Consider the following 12,506-nt stretch of genomic DNA (forward strand, 5'->3'; position numbering starts at 1 on the left):
CTTTTAATTAAGGAAAAGGGGGACGCCACAAAAAGAGACAGAAGAAAAAGAGAATAGAAGCCGATCACAATTCACAATGCCATTGCCACTGCTCTTTATATATACGTGCTATTGATTTGCTACCGCCCTCATAAATGTTTATTTATTTTTGGTTAGGTTTAGGGTTTTTATTCCCTCTAAATATGCTTTTTGGTAAATTTCAATTTATGAATATGAAGTACCACTAATCACTAATCAAGCAGATTCCTTTGAATATACGGAGTCCATGGTATGTGATGAGGTTTAGTTTTATATATAATATTTAATATATGACATGTCCTAAGGCCCCCAACATAAAAGGCCCCCAAATATGGGGCAGTAAGCTTTAAAAAAAAAAAATTAAATTAAATTATAGAAAAAAAAAATGTGAATTAGGTGTATAATTTTTTTTGAAAACTTAAAATATTAGAGTTATGCTAGTATATTGCAAATTTTATTACATTGGTCCTATAAATTGATAGAAATTTATGCTAGTATGTTGTAGTAAAATTTGTAGTAATTTTAGCATTTTCTCCAAAAAAATAGAATTAATAGAAATACAACCTAGTCACTGTTAAGTGTATGAAAAATGCTAAAGCTAATACAAATTTTATTAAAAAAAATTTACAAACTGATGTGACAAGAATTTGATTGGTGTTATTTAAACAATATAATAAATGAATGTTTGAATAACCTTATTTTTTTTTATTGGTGATATGTCAGTTTGTAAAACCTATATAGTAATTATTATTAGCTTAATTTGGGTGAATTAGTCGTATTAATAAGAAAGAATTAATGATACATTTGAAAAAAAAAACTAATATTATTTAAGTGATATTTAGAAGAAATTATTTAATTTTTACACCTCATTTTTATTTTTAAGATTATTTAATTTGTTGAATAAAGCCACATGATTCACCTTTGAAAACCTTACTACATGATTTCATGACTTTGTTTCTGAAAAACCTCAAACTACACGTGAAGAGTGTCAACCTCATTACCATTAAAAGTGTTTGACAAAATGCCACAAAGAAATTTGATATTTCTTTAGTTATCTTCTTTTATATGTTATGACCTATGAAATGGGGATTTTACCCCTGTTTTAAAAGTCATGGGTTACAATTTGTACATTTGGTGAACATATCTATGAATTTCGATAATTTTTTTTTATGTTTCATGTTGTTATTGGCTCTTGAGATTAATGAAATCTCTTAATTCCTAGATATAAAAGTGAATTCCTAGGCATTGAGGTTGATCCTTTACTCAAATCTATAATTAGAATGATTGATAATCAAGTAGATAGTTTAGTAAATATATATACACTAAAAAAAAACCACTTAAAAATTTTTTTCTTAAAAACCAAGTGGCTTCATCATATTGTAGATTTTATTTTATTTTTTTAGATTAAAAATATATATATATATATATATATATATATATAATTTTTCTTCTCCTATAATTTCTAAATTGAAAAAAGTCTAATGTATTTTAAATTGCAGCAATGTATACTACACTAAAAAAAGGAGGTCTAATATATAAACTAAAAAAAGAGGTCTAATGCATTTTGAATTGCAGCAATGTATACTACACTAAAAAAAGGAGGTCTAATATATAAACTAAAAAAAGAGGTCTAATGCATTTTGAATTGCAGCAACATAGACATAGTGTAATCTAATTCTTTTTATTTTTTAATTACTACACTAAAAAAAGGTCTAATGCATCTTAAATTGCAGCAACATGATACAAAGACTTTATTTTATCAGAAATTTTTAAATTTTTTTTAAAAAAATAGATATAATTTTTTTTTGCTCTTATCTTCTTACCCTATAATTTTTAAGTTGATAAAAATCTTAATTTGGTTACAATCCAAATTCTTCATCTAATCCTTATATTTTTTTTACGTAAATTATATTACTACACGACAAAAAACAACATTATTACTATTTTTTAGATTTTCAAAAAAGAATACATAAATTATATCGTATATATACGTTAAAATCAACTTATAATTTTAACACTATTAGTTCATTTTTTTAGATTTTCAAAAAAAAAAAAATAGATATAATATTTTATTCTTATCTTCTTCTCTTATAATTTACACCTCCACAAATTAGACTGACATTATACTTTTTGTTTATATCAACTTATTCAATGTGGAGTGTATATATATCAAATAATTTATAATAAATACCTACTATATAGTTTTTTTCCTCTATCCTTCTCTTCTTCTACCTACAACCTTGCAAGTATGTATTTGTCTACACTAATTTTTTATATATTTATTTATCAAATTGAATAGGTTTTGTGTTTTTTTTTTTTTTTTTTTGGTTGTCTTTTTTTTTAACCTAATTTTATTAAGTTTTATCCTATTCATATGGTTATGGTTTGAGAATCAATCATTAAATATGCTTAGACATGATTTTTTATTATTTTGTATATCATATATGAATTAAACGTTTAAGACATGGGTTCTAATGGTGATATGTTGTTACATATATATGCTTAATATGGTTGTACATGATTTTCTATTATCTTGTATATCATATATGAATTACACTTTTATGACATGGATTCCAATGGTGATATGTTGCTTCCATCCCTTAATTAAGTGGATTAGCCATATTATCAATTGAAAAAGAAATGTAAGAAGAACTTAAATACAATAACTTAATTAGTAATTTTGTATCTCAAAAAGTAAGAAAAATAGGTTTTAAATAATAAAAATCAATAAATATTATTTAATTAATATTTTAATATTTAAATATTAAAAAATGCCCCACTTAAAATTTTTGCCTTAGGTCCCAAAATTGTTGAGTCAGCCCTGAGACGTGCACTGAGACGTGCACTAGTCATCCTAGGTATCAGAAAAATACAAGCAATGAGATATAAAAGGATAGGAAGAGAAGGATAGAAGCTGACATTGAAATTGAATAGAGAGCAAAAAGTGTGATATTGGTTTCATTGAAAAGAATACAATATTTTTGCAGGAGTAAGGACATCAAAATCCTTGCTCCTTATTGTGGTTTTTTCACCCCTTTTCATGGGGGTTTTCCATGTAATTCCTTGCTTTTGTCTCTTTGTTTAGTTTTACTCTTGTTCTTCCTCGTTTTTATTTAGTTGAGAAGCATTGTTTTAAATCCTTGACAAAGTGGTGCTTAAATGTACTCTTGTTACGGTTTAGGGGTTGTTCAAAATAATCTCTAAAAATCTAACTTGCACGTATACACAGCCACAAATGCATAAATATCATCAAATCCTTAGATTTTTCAATGATTGAAAAAGACATAAATTTCAATGATAAATACATAAACCTCAAATTGAATTGAGATATGTCGTAATTCAATATAAGTCAAAAGCATTACACACTCATAATATGTTGTTAGAAGAAACATTGTAATTCAGGAGTTGGCTTGTTAGAAGATACATTGTAATTCAGGAGTTGACTTTGGGAGGAAAAGGTAATTAACATGATATAAAATTAAATACTTACAATAGATTCATTCATCCGAATTCTGGTAAGATCATCAATCCATCTTCTTTCTAATATGTGGTTTCCAATCCATATTCTTCTCTTTATGCTTACTGTAGTCTAGGGGAAAAAATCAATGGCAAATATAAAAACTAGAAAAAGACAATCAATAGCATAAAGGCCAAATTGCTTTTTATCATACCTTTATCTCTCTGCTGGGAATACCACCTTGATCTGTTCATTTTTTAAGAACACAAATGACAAAATTAAAATAATACATAAATAAATTAGAACCTACAAAATTATAAGTCATAAACAAACCCGATTCAACCAAGAAATGAAGGCAGTGAAACACCTTTTGACATGATTATTCATCTCGCAACAAATGGTTGGATTGAATCATTGAAATAAGAATTAAAAAAAAAAAAAAAAAAAAATCAAACATGATAAGGTAGAAGAGAAAATAAGAAATTTATTGCGTTGTTATAGAGTTAGTTGTTAATTTGAATTTCAAAACATGGGCTACGTGTAAAACATCCTTTTTTTAGCAGAAGTAGTTTTATTTGAAACGTGTGATGTAACGTAGATTTGTAAAACTTCCTTCTATTTCTTCTTCAGAAATAGTTTTATCCTTTTTTCTTTTGGGTTTTTTTTAAGGTATTCAAAACTTTTGCTATGAATCACCTTCAATGGCTGACTTGTCATTGCTTGGGAATGTGGTAGAAGGTGTTCATCAATTGATTTGTGGATTGCATAGGGTCAATATTTGCTGCACAAGGAGAGGGGGAATAGGGGTAGAACATGTTATTGCACAACATGCTAGGAATATCTATAATGATATGTATTGAATGGAAGACTCACCTCCACCAGCTATGGAAGGTTTGTACCAAGATTCTCTTATTTTATGAATGAATGAATGTTCCATTCTCAAAATAAAAAATAAAAAATAAAACTTTTGTTATGAATGTGTACTAAGTGGCTACTTTTTAGAATTAAAAATAACTTAATTACTTGAGAGTTTTCTAACCTTTCTTAGAAAAAATAATAATAATAATTACCGGAGATTTTTCTAACCTTTTTTTTTTTTTTGGTTTAAATAATTTTTTTTAGAAACTCTCTACGAAGTAGTGATGAGTTTTTTTTTTTTTTTTTTTTTTTTTTTTTTTTTTTTAAATTAAAAAAAAAAAAGTACTAAACGCTGTATTGATTGCACAATGGGGCTTAGGGCCTCCTTGGCCTACTTGTTGCTTTAAGGTTGCATCTATGACTATGTCTATGAGGGTTTTCTGTTTGGAATAACTTTGGATGCTAAAAAAAAAATGAGATTTTATCGTAGTGGTTGGGATTTAATCTTTGGTTCTGAGCTTTTTTAGTTGTGTTTGTTTCTAAGGAAAGTTTAAAAGAAAGATGGGAAAGTGCAAAAAGAAAAAAAAAGAAAAAATTAAGATATGTTTACAAGTGCTCTCTCTCTCTCTCTCTCTCTTCTTTTTTAGGCCATGTGTCAATCCAAGTGACAATTTATGTGTTAATAAATTTATATTTTATTTTTGCCGGTAGCACCGTCAGTATTTTCCATTCATCACTTAACGGCAAAAGAAGCTTCTTCAAACAAAATTCAAGGAATAAATGGTTGAACTTAGGAATAAATGGTTGAACTTAGGAACAAAATGCTTCTTATGTCCAACAACTTATCAGAGTAAGAATTGCAAGAAACTCACTTAAATGCTTATGGGATGATCAAGGGAATAAAATGGAGGATCCAGAACAGATTAAAGGTTGGCTGTTGATTTCTACAAATATTTACTTGGTACAATCACAATGCAGTTTGAAGAAGAGAAACCAAGCATGGTATCTCACTTGTTCACAGTTAAGAATTCTATTGCAATGGTAGAGTCACTTCAAAGGGTGTTTATTGATGAGGAGATTTGAAATTCAATATTCTCTCACACTGGTAACAAGACTCCTGGTCTAGATAGATTTTCTACTGGGTTTTTTCCATAGAGCATGGTTAGTAGTTCAGAATGAAGTGGTGGCAGCAGTTAAATCTTTCTTCGCCAATGAATTTTAATTTAACTAGCACTTCCCTTATTATATGGTTAATTTCAAGTCTATCTCACGTTGCAATGTAGTGTAAAAAAGAATCACTAGAATCCTAGCATATCGACTGAACCCATGCTTAGACAAATTGATTATTACTAACAAAACAACGTTTATCCCTAGCTATGAGGTACTCAGGCGTTCCTTTAATCTAAGGGAAATTAAAGGTCCAGTATTACAAGCCTCTATTGGACAGATTTCAACACATCAATCATTTCCCTGTAGATTGCAGCTAATGTCCTTAGTTATGGACCGTATTTAAGTTTACTAAACAAGCATTTTGATTCTCCCAAAGAAAGTAATCAATAGGATGGAACAAAATTCTAATTGTTGAAAGGGAGCAGTTGATAATTATTGGAGCTAAAATATCTTGGAAATCTGTGTGTTCCTAAATGTGAAGGAGAATTAAATCTAAAAAGAGTAGAGGATTTGATTAAGGCAGCTATTATGAAACATATTTGGAACCTATTTATCCAAGCTAGTTCCATATCAGTGGCATGGATTAAAAGTGATTTTATTGAATGGGAGAAGTCTTCAGGTTGTGATATTTCCCCATAGCAACATTGGGTTTAGTGAAAGCTGCTCAAATTGAGGAAAGAGGTTGGAGCCTTGCTAAAATTTGAAATTGGGGATGGATTCAGCATCTATTTATGGGTTAGATTGGTGGAACCTGGATGGTGTTTTATACACTAAATATAGCAACAAGAAACTAATAATTCTGCCAACAACATTAAAGCATATGTATCAACCATTTTTAAGGAGAAAACAATGGTGATGATGCTAAAAAGATATGAGGATCTAGTTGCTAAATGAAGTAATTAAGCTACCTATGGTAAGAATTGGTAGTAGGGATAGACCCATTTCAATGCTCTCTAAATCAAGTCGATTTCCTAGTAAAGAGTAACAGAGACCAAAAACAAAAACAAAAACAAAAAATCCATAAGGTTCAGATTGCCTGAAGTGAATTGGTGTAGGCTTATATGGTTTTCTTTAGCAATATCCAAGGCATCCCTTTATTCTTTGTCGAGCTGGGAGGAATAGACTTATTAGAAGGGACATTTTAGCTTTGTAGTGAGGGTTTCAAGGTGAACTAATGCTATGTTTGGAAGTTTGGAAGGAGATGGGGGTAGAGTAGAGAAGTGTAGAGGGAAGAAGAATAGTGAAGAGGAGAGTAAAGGGGAATAGTTATCCTCCACCTTGTTTGGATGTTTTTAAAATTAAGCAAAGGGGAAAATAATTAGCCCTTCCTCTAATTTAGATGTTTTAAAAATAAAGACGGGAATGAGAGGAGATGATCAAATATATTTAAATAGACAAATTTCCCCCTATTTAAAGATGAACTTGTAACACTGTCTATGATTAATTTGTTAAATTAAATAATTATATGCCTTAGCACAGTTTTATTATTACTATTTTTTTTTTCATTGCTGCTTCTTACCGACCAAAAAAGGTTCCAGTTGATTAATTGTAGAATATATATTTCTAAACAAAAGAAAAGCTGTAGAATATATATATATATATTATATAAAGGGTATGAACGTCACCAAGAGTGATCAACTCCATGGGTTGGCTATTTCCTATTCAGTCTGTCACTCATGACAATCCTTTCTAGAGATTTCGTCATTTTTATATATCATAACTCAACGTTGAATTTGTTGGCCAAGTGGCTAAAAGAAAGATATAACTCATTCTACCATTGCTACATAGTCTACATTGCACATGTATATATATATATATATATATATGAATCATTCATATGTTTGAATGATTACAATTCCTGTGGATGTTTTTATTGTGTAAACAAGACCAAATTTATCTGCAAAACACAATGTAGCCCTCAAATAGAACATGGAAAAACAAAAGAGCATGAAATCCAAAATACAAAGAAAAAAAATCCCATGAACATTTACCACAATCTTGGTTTGTTTCCCAGTTTCTCTATCTTTTCCATAAAGCTCAACCAATTTGTCATAGTTTGGAATTGGTTTGTTCTTAAACTCTATTGCTTTTAGGTTTAGCCTGTTAAAAAAGGGCAACAAAATAAGAATTGTCAAAAGTATGAATCCACAACCAAAGTTCTGGTGTACTAATATTACTAGTAAGTTTAAGTGTAGAATTTCTATTGTCATTAACAAACCATGAGTCAATAAGGCAGCAAATTTGTGCATTACATATTTACAAAAAATTTTGAATTAAGCAAATATCACAAAGTCATACATCATGGCTCCCTATGTTTTGTTGAGCAGATGCAAGAAGATCATTGCAACCATTCTAACATCCAAGACATCCCAGAAGTTCAATCATCAAAACCACAAAGAAGTTGGAAGTTACAAATGACAGCACTACACGGTTCTTAAGGGAGTATCAATTGAAATTATTTAGGAGCAAAGGTTAAAAAAACAAAAAAGAAACGGGGATGGCATATCAGAGTTAATTTGGTAGTACACAACATTGGGACTCCACGAGATTCCAAGTTCAACTATTTCCTATGAATCCAAACTTAATGTGTACACCTTAATCATGGATTTATGATAATCAAACCAAATCCTCACAACCTTGTAGTCATTACTCTGGGAATCATAAGCAAATCCGAGTGTAGCACAATGATGGGGTTTCAAATCAATACAAGAAGGTAACCAAGAGGACAAAAAAAAGGAACCAAATCGTGCTTATTGCCTAGCAAAATTTAAGAAAACAAAGGGGGGCAAAATTGATTCATATCAAGCGCAGAGATGGGTTAAGTGGTTCAGTTTAATAGGTCCAATATTATGCATAAATAGATTTCAATAGTTAAAATCTATTTGACTAACATGAGGCGTAAAATTTAAAAAATATATGTATATATATATATATATTAATTTGATATTTTATGTCACATTTTCCCACCAATCGAAAGGCTCAGATTTATCAAAAACAATTTTAAAAAAATTATTGCCATTTGATGACCTGCCAGAGCATTCCCCTCTAACAAACTCTGCCAGGACACTCACTCCTACGCCCTCAATGCCATACCCTCAAATACAAAATTCTATTTCCTGATTCATTACAACGGGCAGAGAGAAAATCCTCTCTAGCCTCTCTCATTTCTCTCCCTTTTCCTCCATGACAAACCCAGAGAGAAAAACCCAAAAATCCCACCAAAACACAGGGAAAAAAAAAAAAAACCAGAAAAATTCAAAATAGTGCAGAAATTCAGTTATAAGGGAAGACAGAACAAAGAACTTCAATAAGTTTCTTCTATCCCTATCTCATTCTTTTTCCCCACTTTTGTTTTTGTTTAGATTCCAATTTTCTCTACATTTTCTTTGCAGCCAAACATCAACCGGAGCAATCACAAAAGGCTAAATCACAAAAAGGGAAGCAACAACACAGCAAGCAGGATAGAGAAAAATATCAACCAAAAATCACAAAAAACGAAAGGTAAATCCGAAAACCTCTGTTTCATATGTGTGTATACACTCTCTAATACATGCTCACAAAGCCTCACAAACACAAAGCACATGAGCACAAAAATCTCAGTACCTTACCCTCGGTCATACCTGTGTTGTTCACGCGCTCACGCGCCACCACATGTGATCTCACGCGTCACCGCGGCCACGGTCCTTGGCAGATCCGTGAAGGCTTTAACAACCTACACAACACCGATTCATGTTCCACGCGCCGTTTGGGGCTCTCCTAGGTGGTAGATCGAGAAGTTGAGTTCTAGGTTTTAGAGAGAGAGATCGGATAAAAATGAAGGGTTAGGCTCGGGTTTAGAGAGAGAAAGGATGAGAGGTTGGGAACCACCATCGTGGTGGTGGCGGCTGGGCTTCACGACGGAGCTAGGAGGCTGTGCCTCGTTTAGATCGAAGAGAGGGTGAGACCGATCCAGAGCGAGCTAGGTTATAGGTTTCGGTTTTAGAGAGAAGTTGAGACTGAGATGTGAAACCACCGCCGTTGTTGGCGGTGATGAGTTTGAGAGGCTTCGGCCATGGTGGTCTGAGACAGAGAGACGGTTCAGATCCGAGGAGTAGAGAGAGATTTCGAGGTTGAGAGACTTGGTTCGGAGATGGAGAAGACCACCGAAGTGGTGGTGCTGGTGATCGGAGTGACGAGTTCGGGTACTGGGCCATGGAGGCTCGGGTGTGAGAGAGAGTGAAGGCTCTGGAAGTTCAAGATCCAGAGGTAAACGGTAGGTTAGGGAAAGATTTTTGAAGCGGGTCGGCCAGACCCGTTTAGCTGGGTCCGAACCGGTTCCCTAAGTAAGATTTGGGCCAGATGAGGGCCCTAGGCCCAATCCGAGGATGATATGGGTTCAGATCTCTGAACTTCTCTCAATTCACTAGTTCAAGCCCATCAGCTTTTAGAGCCTAGCCCAGGTCCACCTTTAGAATTAACCCATCTCACTTTTTAGTAAGTTTTAGCCCAAATATTAATAAAAAGGATGTATGGCTAGCTTCTTCATAATAATTCAATATGCCATCATATTTGCCATGTTCGCATTATGTCATGGAACTATGTCATATTTGCATATTGGTCCATAACTTAGTTATATTTGCATTTTGTTCAACAAACTTGTCATATATTTATATTTACCTAAAACTTTCTCAAAATCATATTTTGACCCATATTTTTCCCCAAAATTGCCAAAATGGCATTTTTCCCCAAATCTTTCTAAAATTGCAAGAAATCCTTCCTACTTTTCAAAATCCTTTTGTGCGATGTCTAATGCCTTGTATGTGCGATGCTTTTAATATGTTTATGCCCATACCCTTGTATGTGGTTGATATAATGCTTTTATTTGCTTTGCTTCACTACTTCCTTTGTTTGATGCTTGTTTGTTTGCATGTGATGGACGGAGCACACATCAGGCTTTAGAGAAGCAAATGAAAAGATATAGATCTATAAACCCTAAGGGTTTAGCCACTCCAAGAGGTACACTTTTTCCTTAGACTCTCTTTTAGAACCTTGTCTAGCTACTTTCCTAGATTAGGTTTTCATTTCTTGCACTATGCTTTGGGCCATACCTTTTGGGTGTGGATATGTCTACATTTTTGTATCTTGCTTTGGGCCACACCTTCTAGGTGTGGACATGTCTACATTCCTAATCTGCATGATGAAAATATATTGTGCATACAATATGTTTCAAAGGTTTCTCATGCACTTTGGATGACGAACATCCGTAATTAGGTGTCAACCCCTCCCAAACCATGGATGCATCTTGTCCTTGGAGTATGGGTATGCATTCAAGGCTTATAAGGTAGATACATACTCAAGCTTTATAGGGTGTATTATCTACCACATGTGTAATTGCCCCTATTCATGTCAGTTAGTGACATGTAGGTTCGTTGTGTATACAACACACACCACGTGTTCAATACTTAGATGCAACTCGATAGAATTCAAATCTACTTCAAATCCAGAAATTTCGTACATCTAATGTGCACAATTTCTCGTTGAATTTACGAAATTATGTATATTCAACGTATCTGCATAATTCAAATTTTCTGTAAATCCAGAAAATTTGTATATCTAAGGCTGCGTTTGAATTGGGTGAAAACCAATTTCAGAAATCATTTTCCGTAAAATCCATGTGTTTGGCTGTCACGGAAAACACTATTTTCCAGAAAATGATTTCCGGTTGACCACTAATTTCACCTTTGACCCGGAAATGAATTTCTCCCCTCATTTTCACTTCAATTCACTTCCGAGTCTTGCAAAACGCAGAGAGAGGGAGAGAAAAAACAAAAAACACAACACGAGAGCGAGAGAGAAAGAACAAAAAAAAAACAATCGAAGAACACAAAAGCCAACGAGCGAGATCAAGTGCAAACGAGATCAAGCCAACGAACGAGATCGAAGCCAACGAGCGAGATCAAGTGCGAGAGCTCCGATCGATCCAGCCACCCAGAGCTCCGATCCGGCCAACGAGCGAGAGAAAGAATGAGAGCCAACGATCAACAAACCGACACTGATCTACCTCACACCGGTCACGCCGAGCTCTGCCAGACGATCACCGCGCCAAACGCCGTAGACCCACAGTGAGTGACAGCTCAAACTCACACCGATCCAGACCAAGGCACCCGATCCAGCTCAGCCAGTCGATCACCGGTCCAGGCACTCCGATCACCGAGCCAAACACAGACTCACAGTGAGTTTTCCGGAACCGGTTGACTGCCACACACTCACCTCACCTCCGACCCACACATCCGATCCGGAGTTCTGGATTTTCAATTTGTCTGCAAATCCAGACAGTCCGTACATTTAAAGAACACAATTTCCCGTTGAATTGACGCAGTTCTGGATATTCAATTTTTCTGCAAATCCAGACATTCCGTACATATATAATGTACAAGATTTTTGGCTGAATTTAAGAAATTTTGGATATTCAATTTCTCCGCAAAATCAGACATTCCGTACATTTAATGTACACAATTTCCCATTAAATTTACGCAGTTCAGGATTTTCAATCTATTTGAAAATCCAGACAATCCGTACATTTAATGAACACAATTTCCCATAGAATTTACGCAATTCTAGGTATTCAATTTATTTGCAAATCCAAATAGTCCGTACATTTAATGTACACAATTTCCCGTGGAATTTACGCTGTTTTGGATTTTCAATTTATCTGCAAATCCAGACATTCAGTACATATAATATACATAATTTCCCGTTGAATTTATATATTTCAAGATATTCAATTTCTCTGCAAATCCAGATATTCCGTACATATATAACGTACACAATGCCTGCTGAATTTACGAAATTTTGGATATTCACTTTCTCTGCAAAATCAGACATTCCGTACATTTAATGTACACAATTTCCCAATTAATTTACGCAGTTCTGGATTTTCAATTTATCTGCAAATCTAGACATTCTGTACATTTATATCGTACACAATTTCCCGCTGAATTTACGAAACTTTGGATATTCAATT

General features: G+C 33.1%; 1 long non-coding RNA gene across 3 annotated transcripts; it reads right to left on the bottom strand.

Annotated features, from left to right (window-relative positions):
• Positions 1-7,349: 7,349 nt before the first annotated feature.
• Positions 7,350-10,415, bottom strand: LOC115987358. Of its 3 annotated transcripts, none has more exons than XR_004091062.1 (2): positions 9,124-10,415; positions 7,350-7,603 (listed from the first exon to the last, which is right to left on the bottom strand). It is a non-coding gene; the product is annotated as an uncharacterized LOC115987358 (long non-coding RNA). The 3 variants fall into 3 exon arrangements; XR_004091061.1 differs by having other exon boundaries at positions 9,112-10,415; XR_004091063.1 differs by having other exon boundaries at positions 9,107-10,415.
• Between the last annotated feature and the right edge of the window lie 2,091 nt (positions 10,416-12,506).

This window comes from Quercus lobata, chromosome 4, assembly GCF_001633185.2.
Source record: "Quercus lobata isolate SW786 chromosome 4, ValleyOak3.0 Primary Assembly, whole genome shotgun sequence".
NCBI classification, from domain to species: domain Eukaryota; kingdom Viridiplantae; phylum Streptophyta; class Magnoliopsida; order Fagales; family Fagaceae; genus Quercus; species Quercus lobata.